Consider the following 10,820-nt stretch of genomic DNA (forward strand, 5'->3'; position numbering starts at 1 on the left):
TGGAAAAGAGCACCTCCGCCTGCAGGGGGAGAGGAGAGGGAGGGGGGAGGGGGAGAGGGGGGGGCGCTCTAGAACTGAAGCCAGGTGGCGTGGATGGCTCAGTGCTAACCACAGGGTTGGTTGGAGATGAAGAGCCTACAGACTTCACAGCGAGACGCCTCCGTGCTCCTCTCTCCTCTCTCGTCTTCGTCTCACAATCGGTTCCTCTCTTCGGCAGCCAGTGTGGCGCTGCAAATGGCTTCCATTTTTACCGCAACTTTGTTCAGGAGCAGTGAGCTGAACAGAAGAGGTAGAGTAATTATAGGAACCAGAATGAGAACGCTGATTGCAAAAGGGTGTTGCGGGGAAGAATGTCGGCGTAATAAGAAAACAGCAGGAGAACCAGGGGAACAGGATGAACTTTCCTGCCTCAGAACAGGGCACACACAGATCTGCTCTGCCTCCTCTTTGATAGTGTGTCATTTCATCTCCCCACACTGCATTTCTCTGGCTGGTTTCCAGCCTGCGACATAAAAAAATCCAAAGAACGAACGTCACTCCTCGTCCGTTTCCTGTCTGCGGGGACGTCAACCGCCGTGTTGTGGTAACAAATCAAAAAGAATCTACACCCGTGTTGTGTCGACTTCAGCTCGCCTCCAACCGGAGAGACGCCACGGCGCTGCTCTTAGCCAGCCATCGATCTGAGGCTTCGGGACTTGGACGGAGAGCTGTATACCTTTTTAAGTGTCACTTTCAGGGGGGGGGGTGGGAGGGTATCAAAGGACAACCAGCAGGGGTAATCAAATCACTCACTTACAGGAGCTCATCATCATGAATGGACTGCACCACCCCAGTATTGTAGTAGTATTGTAGTAGTATTGTAGTAGTATTTACAATGGAAAAAACAACAGAAACCACCGCTAACGTTAGCGACAACAGTTATAGAAACTGGAGCCGTCGTTATGTTGCCAAAATCGTGGTCAAAGTTGAATATACTACAGTATCTGTCATTGTACTGTAGGTTTATAGTAATATATACTTCATACTGTTATTTCACTTTATATACAACTGCACATGAAAATGAAAAATAAAGATTTTTGTTCATGAAGTTCACTGTCTGTTCATTCATTCAGTTGTGAGGAGAAAAATAAACTGAAATTTGAATCTAATGAATGATTCATTCATGTCTCTTTAACTCAGTCACTCAGCTGTAAACTCTGTTACAGCGATTCTTCCTTATTATCATACAGTGAAGCCTGGTGCTGTAGATTACCACGTTTTCAGGTGTGCAATAAAAAGAAAAATACTGACTTACTTTAACGTGTACTCCTGTGTTTGCAGTCCGTCATGGTGGCCTGAGTCACAGCACTAGAAATAAATCAGACAAGAAGAAAAGAAGAGTCAGAGTTCGAGTTCGACCAACAACTCAGGCTTGAACTAACCTCTGGCTGCGTCAGAGACTCAAAAGTCATTTCACCCTGTTACTGCAGCTAAAACAGTCTGTGCAGCTGAAACAGTCATTTCACCCTGTTACTGCAGCTAAAACATTTCATTTCCACCTGTGCTGCTGCTGTTTTGGTTTTTCCTCTGAGCAACAGATGGGAATTCAAATGACGTGACGTCTCTGACAGTGGAGTGAACGTTCCCACCGCAGGTTAACAGGGTGACTTAACACTAACCCCACGTCGCCCAAACAGACAAATTGACTCTTGTAGTAAAACTTTTGCATTAAATGTACAAACAGAGAGGCTCAGACGACGGCGCCACGGCAGGATTGATGAAACACCTGTCGTCTCTGTCAAGTTTCGTGACATTTTTAGCCTCCAGAGAAATCAACAGAGACACAGAAAAAAAAAGCACATTTACATCTTCAGCGCCGAGTCTGTCCTATTTCAAGTTTCACAGAGCTGCAGGAAAACCAAAATAATGCAGCGGAAGATTCCCAGGTTATTGTTAACAGCTACCTGGGGCTCACACACAACATCAGAGGCTGAAGAAGAAGGAAATAATGAGACGCTGTGGTTTAGGCTGGGACAGCAGCCGTGCTGGTTGGCTCGTACACTCCTCATGTTCACATCATCACAGTGAAGTGACTCATTGTCTCTTTTTTTTAGCTGAAGTGACTCAGATCTTTCACACATAATTCAAGAAAAACCAAAATGTAGCAACAAAAAAAGCTTTGACAAGAAGCGTCTCCAGACGGAGGGAGGAGCTGGTGAAGAGAGAGAGAGAGAGAGGGAAACGTTCAGAAACAAATGTGAAGAGGGAAGAGCCGCTCCTCACACACTCAGTTCTGTTAAAAAGCACCGGTGGAAAACTTTGGTTTTGTAAATCACTGGCTGAGGCCAGAGAAGGTCAGCCAAGGAAGGAACGGACACAGAGTAAAGATGGACAAACGTTCGTAGATACAGTTTAAATATATATATATACTGTATATACGCCTGATACATTTTCAGGTAAACATTATGAGCAAAGAAAAGCAATGAGACATTAGCCAACATGATAAATGTTAGCCCTGTTAGAAAAATAAGCTAAAGTGTAGCAGGAGTAGAGTGTGGCGCCATCTTCAGGACAGTAACTGATGAACTGTCGACAGCTAACTCCACAGAAATCAAAGATTTCATCACGAAAAGCTTAAAGAATAGAATACGAAAAGAAAAAGAAAAAATCCACGACGTATTTATATCACCTAATAAAACTGACCTGGAAATGATTCCAATGCCCTGAGAGCGTATTTAACGGCGGCAGAAGTGCTAAAATTTTAATTACAAATACAAAGTACACATGGTCACAAAATTTAATTTGTACTTTATGTCATTTCGCTGAACTTAAGGATAAAACTTTTTTCTATGTTTTAATTTGAACCAAATCTTGGCTTTTCTCTGAACTCGTCCTTTCCCTGATTAAATGCCTGGAGCGATCTTCAGGCTACAAAGAGATTCTATCCAATAGATAACAGGACAAAAAAAAAACAAAGCTAAATAAACGCATTTCTCTGAACTCAGTGCCTGAATCAGTGCCAGCGGTGAACTCTAAATGCACAAAAACAACACGTTTACCAGTCCTTTCTCACACTGATCCCGTGGGACGCAGGTGTGCAGGTGTTGGTGGGCGGGGCTTCGTCGACACTAAAGTCACGTCAGCGTAAGCTGTACCTGAGTGAACGGAGGAGCTTCTCCTTCCTTCTGCACGAAGACAACAACGCTGGTGTTTGTACGTGGGCGTCCTCAGAGAAGCCATGCTTACATTACTGCTATTTCACTGTGCATCTGTTGAACTATTAACCCGTGAGCTGAAAACTTGAATTATTCAAAAAGCCGACGCGCAGGCCGCCTATAGAGCGCTTCATTGATCTGTTCTTTCATGTGCCGTACAGCGTGGACCTACGACCAAGTCCTTTTTCCCTCCTCCTGGATACAGGCTTCAGCACAACACTGATTTCTTTTTTTTTTTTTTTTTAATTCCTATTAAATTTATGCATTCTGTAAAGAAAAGACGACGGAAAGAAAGAAAGAAAGAACGGAGCAGGAGGACAAAGAGGAGCACTCTTCTCCTTGAAAGGGTCAAATTTTGGCAAGCGCTTAAGACGGAAAACTTTGCATTCGTCTCCATACAAGAGTCGAGAGGGTGTGTAATAGGAAATGTTCACACGTCGTGGATTTGGCAGCGAGCGCTGCGCGAGGAGAATAAAGTTTTTTTGTTTTTTCTTTTTTAAATCAGAGTGAGAGAGTCAAGGTTGCTTGGTTGGCTTAGCTAATGGAAGAGGGTATTAAAGGAGGGCAGCGCGTCAAGGTAGCACTTTTATAGAGCTGTGGGTTGGGTTTTTTGTTGTTGTTATGTTTGGCTTACCACAAGAGAGATACAAGTGAAGGGTGAGCAGACAATAGTGTGAGGGTGAGAGTCGGAAAGTTCTTAAAAAAGATCTTTACATTTAAAAATATATATAAAGGAATATAAATAAATGTCCTCTAGTAAATCAGTGGACCAGCATCTAATGTGTTAGCAATGAATTAGCAGTTGCTAAAGTGCTGTGTCAGTACAAGTCAAACTGTTAGACGGGTTATAATAAAAACATGTACAGACAGTACAACTGTAAAATTACTGTGAACACTTAAGATACTTTTCGTATATTTTTCTATTATTCTGTCCTGATTTAGTATTCGATTACTGTGAACACTTAAGATACTTTTCTATATTATTCTGTCCTGATTTAGTATTCATTTATTTGTCTGTATGTTACAATTTATTTTTAATTATTATAGAAATTTCTGACTTTCTGGAACACGAAGTCAAAGGATTAAAGAAAAAAAAACTGAGCTAAGAGCAACCAGGACTCCACCGCAGGAACACACACTCTCCAGTGGAACTCTGGAGTTGTAGTCAGGAGACAGGAATCCAAAGACCTGACAAGACGAGTCAAAGGGAACCAACGCCTGAAGGCAGCAGCAGAGGAGAAGAGAGGAAGTGAAGAAGGAGCAAAAGGATGAAGGATGAAGGGCTGAGGAGTGGAGAGGGTGTCACTGGGCCAGGAGAGGAGAGGAGAGGAGAGGAGAGTGTGTATGAGATGCCGAAGAAAAGTAGTGGAGGTGTGTGGGCGAGGAGAAGCAGGAGAGAGAGGAGTGAGCGGGGAGGTGGAGGTAGGAGGAATGAACAAGTGTGGGAGGAGTGGGAACGACAAGAACACCGAGTGTTAAAAAAAAAAAAAACATGGAGATGAAAGAGGCGACAGCAGAGCCACATTTGGAGGAACGGTGTCTGTCCGAGCGCTCCTGGGAGGAAGAGGAGGAGGAGGAGGAGGAGGAGGTGTATGTTCTGAAAGGGGGGGAGAGACAAGGAGAGGAAGCGTCAGAGAGGAGCCAGTGAATCGGGAGTGACAGAGTGGGAGAGTGGACGCATTTAGCTCTCAGCCTCGCATGTTCCAAAATGGTCTGAGCGAGGCTAAAACATGCAAAGTGTAGACCAGAGAGAGTGGGTGAGGCAAAAAGAGGGACAGAGTGGGTGAGGGCGAGATGGTGGCGCTGATTCCTCGATGCTATCTGGGCGAGGGGGAGATGTGCGTGTGACACAATCTTAAATTGGAAATCGCTGTTTCAATCTCCCCTCACTCTGTGGCTGCGCGCTCCACTGATAACAAGAGCCGGCTAATTCTATTAAAAACATCCCAGTGAGAGCAGAGACCAGGACAGTGTGAGAGGGCGCAGGGGTAAGAGACAGGAAAAGACAAGGGGCCAGAGAGAGGGAGACGGGAAAATGGAAGAAAGGGAGACGGGAAAACCAAGCCCAGAGATAACAGCCCGGCCTGGAGCCACTTCTCACTCACAGAAGTTTTTTTTGCCCCGTCTTCAGCGGTATCACAGTAACCTCATCTGTCCATCATCTCCACCAACCTCCCCTCCTCAGAGATCAGCCTCCCCCATCGATCTCACCCCCCCATCTGTCCATTTATCACTGCGTCCATCTGCCAGGCCTTATCGCCCCCCACAGGTGAGTCCTCCATCCTCCCTGAACCACGTGCCACGATCACCAACCTTAAACCGTCCCACAAGGCAGTCAAACCAACCACCATATTCAAATAGTGGCCCGTGGGCCACATGCGGCCCAGACACAACCTCACAGTGGCCCGGTCTAGAAAAAAAATCACAATTTTCCACATCACTTGTCTATTTTTCTGCAGGGACAGAAACATTGATGATCTGAGTTAATGTACAAAAACACCTAATGTCTTTAACACTTTCATATATTTTGGTCCAAAGAACTTAGTTAGCCAATGTTAATTAGACTCCAAAAATCCCTTTGGTTTGGTGGTTTGACACTTCAGCCTTTCTCTGGTTCTGACACTGGGTCCGTTCTACTCTCTACTCTCTGCTCGCTGCCCTTTCATCTCTCCCTTCAAACACCCCGGCCAACAGAGGACGTAGGAAAGTGCTCTCGTTCCCAGAACTGTCTGGAGAATTAATTAAGTGGACAGCTAATCACCTGCGAGCAGGTAAATCGATCTGAAGTGAAGGAGACGACTGCGAGGGAACGGCTGGGGCTTGGACTCGTCCTCAGCCGAGATCGTCAGACAGACAAAGGAACCGATCTGAACCTGGACCAGAACCTGTCAGAGGACGGGGTTACTTTGGTTTGGTCACTTCAAAAACTAGATTTACTACAAGAGCAGAACTGAGTGAAGAATCTGGTCTGAGAAAATTAGGAAAAGGAGAGGTAATAAATATGATATACATATAAATATATATATATATACATACATTTCTACATAGATAGTCATTGTGAACAGTTCTGTCTGCTGATAACATTTCAGTTTGATTCATCACTTCTGTCTGACTTCACTCTCACTTTTTTACTCCTGACTTCACTTTCTGGTTATATTTCACAATGTAACGTCATTAATCCCAGCAGGAGACGTCAGGCACAGACCCAGATTTAGCCACAGGCTCATTTCCATCCCTGGGCTGAAACATGACTGACAGGTGGCTACGAGACCAACGTCTACATAAAAAGTCAAAGTCAGATTCAAATAAAAAGCAAACGGCGACGACTAATGGCGAGGAGTAGTAAAACTTCAGACAGTCATGATCTTTTATCACACACACACACACACAGAGTGGAGGTTCATTCAACTGTAAAAGAATCTCCCATTTCACCCTACAGCCCGTCCTGATGATCGCCTGTCACAACGATCAACTCCGTCTGAGGGTTTAGATTTAAGGAGGAGGTGAGCGGAGGTCGGGAGGAGGTTACTGTAGAACACAGAGACGGGGAGTCAGGCCAGCAGCAGGAAGACGCTGACCTGAAGAGGACAGGGGAGGACAGACAGGGAGGGAATTAGGAGAACAGTTGGGAGACAGCGGCAGCGGAGAGATAAGATTCATCGGATTAAAGAAGAGAGAGCCAGGGAGTGGGAGATGAGGAGGTTAAGATAGGGAGGAAGGCAGTTGTGTAATCTGAGGGTTTTAAAACGAGTCGGCCGCGGCTGCGGTCAGAGGAGCTCTGGACTGAGATTATAACGGGATGTGGGATTGTGGGAGAGAGAGGCAGCGATACGGAGACGCTAATAACGGCGGAGATGAAGGCGTCTGTGAGCAGAAGGATGAAGCTGTTTGGAAAATGGGAACGTCAACATCTATATTTAACACTGGGTGTCAGGACGAGACGCAGGAATATTCAAATAACTCACAGCCCTAGGTGGCGCTCTCTCCGCTGCCCAGCTTCAACACAGAGCCACAAACGAGACAGAATAATAATTTGAATTTGAATTGCTGCTCCCATAAAGAGAACGACTTCAAGAAGAAAGCTGCCAGTTAACGGTGAGGCTCTGAGGTCTGACCAGTGAGGATTCATGACACCAGAGCTTCCACCACCAATCAGTGCACTAATAACCACAGATGTGGAGCCACAGAAATGAGGTCAGTGAGGAAGTAATAGGCAGGACAGAGTTGGACTGCATTTCAAATCCAAAAATCACAAAAACCTCCAAAGGGAAGTAATAGGCAGGACAGAGTTGGACAAAAACCTCCAAAAAAATGCTGCCTGATGAGCAGGAAGTCAACTGGTTTTTTCACACTTTCCATATTTTTCCTCATTTCGGTCCAAAAAGGAGAGAACAAAGTCAAATCATCTCCGCTCAGCTGGACAGGAGTTCGTTTCACCCAGATTACAACAACAACAAACAACAGCGTTTTAGGATTAGCTTCAATCCAAATCAGGTCATACTCCAAATAATCCAGAAATCAGATTAGGGAATCACGGGGGTGTTTCAATCTCAGTGGAATTACGTGTTGGTTCTGGGAGGGAGGGTTGGAACGTAATCCAAAAAATCCACCGTCGTCCATGTGAATTTCCAAACTAACGGAGAACTGAAGTCAGGGTCAGGGGTCAGGGGTCAGGGGTCTCTGCTCGTCTGCTTCCACCTGTGACTGTCTCCGACTTCATCACAGTTTTGTTGTCGGAGAATTTCTCACTTTCTCATTTAAAATAAAGGTCTTAAAACCATTCAAACTTTAACGCTCACCTTTATGCATCGACAGTCTTTATAATAAATGAATGTTTAGACTCACACACTCAAACATCACATGACCCCACAGCAGAGCTGGTGGTCTCCAAAACCTGGCAGTAATCCCTGACATCTGCTGCTCACTGGCAACCCACTGTTGGTCCAGTGTGAGGAATCTTAGAGGAATATTTACCGTCTTGCTTCAGTATTTTTAACAGATTCTTCATGCTGGGCTGAAGCCTTGAATCTTTTTTCTTTTTTTTTCCAGTTCTGTTTTTTCAATTATTTACAACCAAATTGTCTGTTTCAGATAATCGTGCTCTTTGTAAAAGACATTCTTACAAAGAGCACGTTCTTCAATTATTTTTATGCAGGAAAACAAACAATTCAGACCCACAGGCCGTCATCACAGTGATGGCCATTTGCTGCAGGAGTTCCATTGGCCAGAAAGAGGCCGTGCTATTTGAAGAAGCCATCAGAGCCGTGAGGATTCAGCAAGGACAGCACCGTGCTATTTGAAGAAGCCATCAGAGCATCTGAGGGCCGTGAGGATTCAGCAAGGACAGCTGATTCTCCCCTAAATGAACGCTTTTATGACCATTAAGCCTTAATCTCTGATATTATTCAATCAACAATATGAGCCAAGGAGGAGTTGATGACGGTGAAATTCACAGCAGCCAAACGACAACGCCACCAGCGCATCAATAAAGAAAAGGAGGATTTAAACATGGAGGGGATTTTAAACCCTGTAAATTAAAAAATACATTTTTTTTAAAGATGACAAAGTTTCAACAGATTAATTACCTAAGACAAAAACAAGTTGATTTACAGCAGCGTTAATTACTCCCTGCAGCTGCGTGTGGATATCTTTGTACTGTTGTAGTCGTAAAATGATGACACAAAGCTGGTCCTCATCACACGGTACTAGACTCACAGGAGTTCAGGGTTTTTTCTTTTTTTATCTCATCTCACCCAGCAGTAGCTGTCACTTCAACAAGTTCAAATTCCATTCAAACCTTGGGGTAAAAGTTCAAACCTAACGCTGAGACAGAGTCTGAACACATCTCACACTGTCGATCCAGCAGAGGGCGCCCTAAGGTCAAGCAGAGGGCATTCAAAGATCATCCTTTTCTTAACCCTCCTCTCAGTTATGCAATAAAGAACGAATAATTGCAGGAGTTTCGATCCCATAGAGTTCAGTGTTCAGAGTCCGACCAACAAACCTTCATAAGAACCTAAATCAGCCGGGGCCAATCCCAGCAGTCATCAGAAGAGGGCGCAGTACACTCTGGACAATTCCCCCCATCACCACAGGGTAACATACGGAACAGAAACATTAGAAAAACTCCTGAACCAAATCTCCACAAACCCAACTTTGAGTTTTCCTCTCTCCTCCTTCACTTCACGACCGCAGCTGCTCAGTAAAACCTCCACGATATCAAGGCGCTGGGGAAACATCTGAAGAGCACGCATGCAAAAGAGACAGATAACTGCTTATTATTTGGCCCGCTGCTCCAGCAGATAACCATCTGAATATGTGGAAAAATGTCAAATAAATAAAACAGTTAGGAAAATAATTTTGTGTTTCTGTGATGGGGGTGAGTGTAGGGGGGAGGGGAGGGAGGAGGGGGTGGACGCAGCAGATCTACGAATGATTTACATGTCACAAAGAATCTGTTTAGGTCTGACATTTGGAGGATGTGACAGTTTTGAAGCCGTGGACACAGGCTGGATGTTGAGTTCACTCTCTGCCTCCGTCATCTGAACTAAAACAAGGCCAAGTCAATGTTAGGAGTGAAACCAGCACTTCCTCTCACTGATCGATCGATCGATGACCGACGGCCAGAGCAGGGAAAAAAAAAAAACTTAAGAATGATTGGCATTCGTCATGGATTTAATTTATCTGCTTATCTCCATATCTGCCCTGCTGTCACTTTGTTGAAAAAGGAGAAAGAAAAAAAAAAGGTCGATGCAGCCGATCAATGGTTTTAAAAGACTGATCCTAAGTCTGCTTTTTCTTAACAGCCTGTCATTCAACGCCGGCCGCCCAGACGTGTCTTACTCCAACAACACAAAGCTATTTCCTATCTGCTTTCCACTGAGTGTGGAACGTAAAGCTCTGCCTGTCTCTCTGTTCTGAAAGACTCTGACAAGTGGTGACGGCGTGGGTCGCAGCTAAAGAGAGCGGAGGAAAAGGTGGTGGAGAGGAGGGGGGGCCGTGGGGCCACAAAAAAAAACAACAACCCACGGACCCCTGGTGGAGGCCGCTCTCAGGAAATCATCAAACAGCAGTTGGTTGAGGATCGCTCTTGTTTCTGGGGCATGAAAGGAGAACGTGAGGGTGCGACGGCAGCGGCTTCAGCTGATGAATGAGACTTTTGGCTCTGGTTATAGATAGTCTCATTTTGTTCGACAAGGGCCGCCTTTTCTTCCCCTGGCACGGCGCTGAATGGAGGCTTGGCATTTGAAAGAAAGCCCAGAGATTTGCTGGCGGATTAATCCTTTCATTAAGGAAAGTGAGAAGTTAATTGCGGCAACAGCTGCATCTCTCATGTTTACAGGCCTGACGCCTTAAACACCGTCTCCATTTAACGGAAAAAAGCAATTATCAATAAATGCGGGGCAATCACGCAATGATGAACCCAGCTCAAATTAGGCTTCTTTTTCTCGCCGCGTATTTTCGCACGCCGGGGCCACGAGCAGCCGTGTTGGCTGGCAGCGTGTGGCCTTTTTCAGAGCTGAATTGTCATACAACAAAGATGAAACACTTGACTCTCGGAGATGAAGAGTTCCCAGGGAGAGCGATCAAAGATGATCCGGAGTCGTGATTTCTGGCTGATGAGGA

At 45.1% G+C, this 10,820-nt stretch overlaps 1 protein-coding gene across 2 annotated transcripts in view; it reads right to left on the minus strand.

Moving 5' to 3' along the window:
• The window catches only part of LOC103396610 (uncharacterized), a 65,793-nt gene that overhangs the window by 28,503 nt on the left and 26,470 nt on the right, over positions 1–10,820 (minus strand). Inside the window, exons 2-3 of one of the 2 annotated variants that reach the window (XM_025066172.1) lie at positions 6,627–6,772; positions 1,295–1,347 (exon numbers count right to left, since the gene is read on the minus strand). The gene's annotated coding sequence lies outside the window, so the exon portion shown is untranslated. The remainder of the gene's footprint in view (positions 1–1,294; positions 1,348–6,626; positions 6,773–10,820) is intronic. The other variant, XM_025066171.1, reaches the window with a different exon arrangement.

Source organism: Cynoglossus semilaevis, chromosome 20 (assembly GCF_000523025.1).
Source record: "Cynoglossus semilaevis isolate Cse_v1.0 chromosome 20, Cse_v1.0, whole genome shotgun sequence".
In the NCBI taxonomy this organism is placed as follows: domain Eukaryota; kingdom Metazoa; phylum Chordata; class Actinopteri; order Pleuronectiformes; family Cynoglossidae; genus Cynoglossus; species Cynoglossus semilaevis.